A 6,322-nucleotide genomic window follows, 5' to 3' on the forward strand; every position below is an offset into this window, starting at 1 on the left:
CATGAATTACAACATGAATAAGCTAAGCGTTAGCCTTCAGGAACTCAGCAATATGTTGCAGAGGGCTGAAGAACTGATTAAGAAGGATAAGCTGATAGCCATGCTTGTTTAAGGTGGCAAATCGGGCAAAAAAAAGCAGAAGGCTAAAAAGGAAATCTCAAAAGAAGGGTAGCAAAACTAAAATGTAGAAGAAAGATAAGGCATCAGATGCTTGTCACTTCTGCAAGCAGACCGACCATTGGAAGAGGAATTATCCTCAATATCTGGAGACTAGGAAGCAAGGTAATTTCAAATCTTTTATCATAGAGACTGAGTGATGGAGAAGTGATGCTCTACTTGGGGACTTCTGCAACAGTTGCAGCTAAAGCTATAGGAACTGTAGAACTAGTTTTCAGAGAAGGAACAATTGTACTTAAAGATTGTCTTTTCATACCTAATTTAAGAAATTTGATTTCTATCTCAAAATTGTGCATAGATGGTTATTCTCTCTTATTTAGTAATGTGATTACTATCAAACGGAATAACAAATTCCTCGCATACGGAGAACTTGAGAACAGTCTCTATGTTCTCCATCCTTCTTTGGAAACAAACATTACCAAAACTACATCAGAAATAATCCCCAAGAAGAGGACTCGTGATACAGTTAATCCCACGTGCCTGTGGCATTACCAACTTGGCCACATTAATATAGATCGTATTACAAGGTTGGTAAAGGATGGTCCTTTTGGATTTTCTAAGTGTAGAAGATCTTCCAACCTGTGAACCATGCCTTTAGGGTAAGATGACGAAGCGGCCATTTACCGGTAAGCTTAAAAGATTTACAAGCACACTTAACTTGATACATACTGATGCATGTGTCCCCTGAATGTTAGGACACAAAATCAGCACGTTTATTTTATAACATTTACCGGTGATTACTCATGGTATGATTACGTGTACCTAATGAGACATAAGTCTGAATCTTTTGAAAAGTTCAAAGAATTCAGACAAGAAGTCGAGAAATAGTTAGGGGGAGAAATTAAGACCCTTCGATCAGATCGATTTTAGGGACTACATAAAGGACAATGGGATAGTATCACAACTAGCTCCTCCTGCTACACCACAATTAAACGGTGTGTCAGAAAGGAGAAATCAGACTCTATTAGATATGGTCCGATCACTTCTTGTCCACTCAGAGTTACCCACATCCTTTTGGGGTTTCACATTAGAGACTGCACTTTACATGCTGAACCGGGTTCTAACCAAATCCGTTCCTAAGACTCCATATGAGCTATGGACCAGTAAGAAACCAAGTATGAGACACTTGACGATTTGGAGTTGTCCAACGTATGTTAAAAGAACTAGTGCTGACAAATTGAAATCCAAGACTAGTCGTTGCCAATTTATAGGCTACCCCTAAGGATGTTTAGGTTACTTGTTCTATGATCCAAAAGAGCAAAAGGTGTTTTGCAATTGAAATTCCTACTTCCTAAAAGAAGATTACATCATGGATAATCATCATTAGGAAGTTGTTCTTGATGAGGAGAGCCTAGGGGTAGTGGGAGATGTCCCATCATCTTCAGAAAATAACCAACCTACAAAATCTACATGGGTTTCCAGGCCTCGAGTTCGTTACAGCTATGACCAAGAAAGTTACTTGGTGGAAGCCACGACCAGTGAGGACGATCTCGTGACTTATTCGGAAGCTATTTTGGACATAGATTCCTTGAAGTGGGTAGATTCCATGAGAGCTGAGATGGACTCAATGGAGACCAATGGAATCTAGACTCTAGTAGATCCGCCCCCTGGGGTAAAGGCAATTGGTTGCAAATGGATATATAAGAGGAAGAAGGGTCCAGATGGTATTGAGACCTACAAGGCTCGTCTTGTGGCGAAAGGGTACACTCAGAAAGAGGGAATCGATTATGAGAAAACCTTTTCACCTGTGGCCATGCTTAAATCCATTAGGATCCTGCTAGCTGTAGCAACGTACCATGACTACGAGATTTGGCAAATGGATGTCAAAACTGCGTTGCTGAATGGAGATCTTACTAAAGATATCTATATGCAGCAACTGTAAGGTTTCATAGTTGTAGGTCAGGAACACATGGTATGTAAACTCAATCGATCCATATATGGACTTAAGCAAGCTTCTAGGAGTTGGAACATCCAGTTTGACTTTGAGCAAAATTCGGATGAGCCCTGTGTTTACAGGAAGACCAGTGGGGATAAGGTTACGTTCTTGATTCTGTATGTAGATGACATTCTACTCATTAGGAATGATGTAGGAATGTTAACTATGGTGAAAGTGTGGCTTCCACACCAATTCTCCATGAAGGATCTTGGAGAAGCCCTCTACATTTTGAGGTTTTGACTCTATAAAGATAGATCGAAGAGGATAATAGAATTATCCTAGTCTGCTTACATTGACAAGATTGCCAAAAGATATAGTATGGAGAATTCCAAAAAAGGAAATGTTCCTTTCAAACACGGGGTTGCTTTCTCAAATGGTATGTTCTCCCAAGACACCCGAAGAGACTGAGGGCATGAAAGATTCCCTATGTCTCAGCCATAGGGAGCATCATGTATGCCATGCTATGCACTCATCCTGGCATTTCTCAATCAGCGAGTGTGATAAGCAGATACCAATCTAACTCGAGGCAAAAGCATTGGACAGCTATGAAAAACATACTAAAATACCTTCGAAGGACAAAAGAGTTTTGTTTGGTATTCGATGGTAGTTTACTACAGATCCAAGGGTGTACTGATGCCGAATTCCAGTCAGATTCAGACGATAGAAAGTTTACATCTGGTTATATCTTTATGATAGGATTGTGTGCTATTAGTTGGAAAAGCAACAAATAGGGGTCCACCGCAAATTCCTTAACCAAGGCCGAGTACATTGCCACAAGTGAAGCTGCCAATGAAACTGTTTGGATGAAAAAGTTCATTCAGGAATTAGGAGTAGTTCCATCCAGCACATCACCCATTCCATTGTTGTGTGACAGCACTGGAGCCATTGCTCAAGCTAAGGAGCCACAAGCCCACTTGAAGTCGAAGCACATCGAGAAGAAGTACCATGTACTGTGGGAGATAGTTGGAAGAGGGGGCATCCTGATTCAGAAAGTAGCATCAACGGAAAATGTAGCAAACCCATTAACTAAGCCACTGACATAGAAAGTGTTTGAGAAACACGTGGAAAGTATGGGACTCCGGCTTGTACCCGATTGGACCTAAGTGCAAGTGGGAGTTGTTAGACAGTTATACCCTTAGCTCCAATCATATTGATGTATCTTTTGACATTTACTGTAAATGAATAAAGTACATAATTGATTCATGTCATTGTGGTGTGTTTCTTGATGAGAGGAGAAATTATCATATTTTTATCCCCAATTATTCAGTATTTTATACTAAATTAGCATCTAATTGGACTTATATCTCTTGTATTTTGGTTCAGGGTATGAAAGAAGGCATCAAGAGCAAAGAAAGACAAATCGGATGATTTTTCATAGTTTTGACATTGTTCAGTGATCTGGGCCTAACTCGCGTCTCCAAACTCAGAATGGGCTGATTCAAGATCCACTGGAAAGATAAGAGAAAAATCCAAACCTTTCATGTTTTGGGCTTTCGCAGATTCGGCCTGTATTGAAGTCAAATCTGGGCCCGAAGTTGGGACAATTTCGTAGGAAGGCCCAATCCACAGCTGAAGCCCAACTCGCAGAAAAGCCTGGCTGAAGCCCAATTCGCAGAGGAGGTCTATTACGAATCCAAGAACAAGAAAACTAAGAAGAATCCTTCTAGATCTAAATTCTTGATGTAATCTAAGAGTGAAAAAGGGATTGATTTCAAGAGATAAAGAGATAGGATTAGAATTAGGATAGGACTTTCTATTTCTTGAAAAGATGAATTTCAAGAGAAAGTAGGAGACCACCTTCTCCCATTGGATCTAAAAGAAGGAGGGGGTGGACCACAGGGAGCATCACTTGATCACTGAACCACTCAATTTCTGATTTGAATCAAGAAGCAAGGAGCAATCAGTCAAGAAGGGTTCAAGAAAGATTCAAGAATTCATGAAACTTCAACAAGAAGGTGGCAGCAAGAAGAGGAGATCTCAGCACCATGGGCGAATTCAAGAGTTCTTTCTTCCCCTTTGATTGTTTTAATTCTTTCATCATGAACTAATTTGTTTCTTGCTAGGGCTATGGAAAGCCTAACCATGTTAATGAATATATTTTTATCTTCTTGATTCATCCAAGATTGTGATTTCTATATAGTCTATGAATTATTGTGCTTAATGCAATTAAGAGCTTGGCCACCTCTTAATTGATTTGGGTTATGTGAATGAATTGAGTTAGGAATTCACATAATTAATAGAATAATTCATAATGTGAATTGAATGGTACATAGAGATATATATACATGATTTATTTGAATTTAATGGTTTTCTTGGATTTAATGCACTTTCATCTTGAGAGCCCTACTCGAGAGATCGAAGGGTTACCTGATGGGCGTAAGTTTAGTATATCTCGAGAGAGAATATTAAATAAATTTGTGAAAATCTCAGCTTATGGGAATAACAATTAGTCTTGGATAATTGGACCCATCAATATTCATTACATTGGTTAGGTGGACCAAAAGTCCTAACGATTCCATCATTTCCATATTCGATTAGTGATCATCCTTGTTTTTATTTTCTTTGTTCCAATTTTATTTTCAATAGTTCTTTCTCAATCCTTAATTTCGATTGTCCAAATAATTAGGGAAAACTGTGATTCTAATACTTATTTTGTTAAATCCCCATGGGAACGATATTATTATACTACTTGATAACTAGTGCACGTGCTAGGGTTATATATTTATAGCTATCAAGTTTTTGGCACCATTGCCAGGGATTTAATCCTAAAATAATATTAGAATTTGTTAACCTTGATTAATTTGGACCTTTTATTTCTTTTATTTATTATTTATTATTATTCTATTTTTCTTTACTTCTTTTTTAATTCTGTTATTATTTTTATTTTTATTTGTTTGTTCGAATTTTTGTTGGTTCAGATTTACTAGTGCATGACACGCACTAGAAAGGAAGGGTTAGCTGAATTTGACCCAGAAATTGAAAGAACCCTTCACTTGTTGCAAAGGGCCAACAAAGGAAAATCAAGAGAAGAGGTTGTTATTTGCGAACCAGCCATAAAGGTAGAAGTAGAGATGGCAGAAGGAAATCGCACCCTCTTGGACTATGCTTGTCCAAACATTGATGGAGTGACATCCAACATTTGCAAGCCCACCATCCATGCAAACAATTTTGAAATAAAGCCTACAATAATTCAGATGATCCAAACAAGCATTCAGTTTAGTGGGTTACCAAGTGATGACACTAATGCACACAATGTTAACTTCCTTAAAATATGTGATACATTTAAACACAATAGAGTTAGTGATGATGCAATTAGGCTAAGATTATTTCCTTTTTCATTGCGTGATAGAGCTAAAGATTGGCTCAACTCACTCCCTGCAGGAAGCATCACCGCTTGGAATGATTTAACCCATAAATTTTTGGCTAAATATTTCCCACCCTCCAAAACAGCAAAATTAATAAATGATATTACTACTTTTGCTCAATTTGAGAGGGAATCCTTGTATGAAGCATGGGAAAGATTTAAAGAGATGCTTAGGGGGTGTCCTCACCATGGGATACCAATTTGGCGACAAATACAAACTTTTTATAATGGTATTAACCCCTCTAATCGGTCCATTATTGATGCAGCCGCAGGTGGTACAATCATGAGGAAAACTCCAGAGGAAGCATATGACTTAGTGGAGGAGATGGCATCAAACATCTACTAGTGGGGCAATGATCGAACCAATCAGAGGGAAGTACACCACATTGATTCCTTTGCATCCTTATCTGCGCAAATTGCCAATTTAAATAAAAGACTGGATAATTTTAGTATTGCAACTGTTAATACAACATCTAGCATCTCATGCGATTTATGTGGACAAATAGGACATGCCAATTCTGATTGTCAATTAAATAGTCCTTTTATTTCCCATGAGAATGCTAATTTTATCTCTCATGCTGGCAGGACAAATTACAACCCATATTCAAATACATACAACCTAGAGTGGAGGCTGGTTTTAGTGTTAGACAGTGTATGCCCTTAGCTCCAATCAGAATGATGTACATTATGACATTTAATGTAAATGAATAGAGTACATATTTGATTCATGTTATAATGGTGTGTTTCTATTTAATACTCTTAAACTGGACACATATGAGACTCGTGTTAGTGCCAGTTTAGAATCTTCACAGCTGTTGGATAGATCTGGGGAGATTTATCCTGTT

The 6,322-nt window shown here is 38.2% G+C and overlaps 1 non-coding gene across 1 annotated transcript; it reads right to left on the reverse strand.

Annotated features, from left to right (window-relative positions):
• Positions 1-5,565: 5,565 nt before the first annotated feature.
• LOC148789964 (small nucleolar RNA R71) lies at positions 5,566-5,672 on the reverse strand. The gene has a single exon (XR_016079924.1). It is a non-coding gene; the product is annotated as a small nucleolar RNA R71 (small nucleolar RNA).
• Positions 5,673-6,322: the final 650 nt, after the last annotated feature.

The sequence above is a fragment of the Nelumbo nucifera genome, chromosome 8, assembly GCF_055504915.1.
Source record: "Nelumbo nucifera cultivar China Antique chromosome 8, China Antique-T2T, whole genome shotgun sequence".
Classification (NCBI taxonomy): domain Eukaryota; kingdom Viridiplantae; phylum Streptophyta; class Magnoliopsida; order Proteales; family Nelumbonaceae; genus Nelumbo; species Nelumbo nucifera.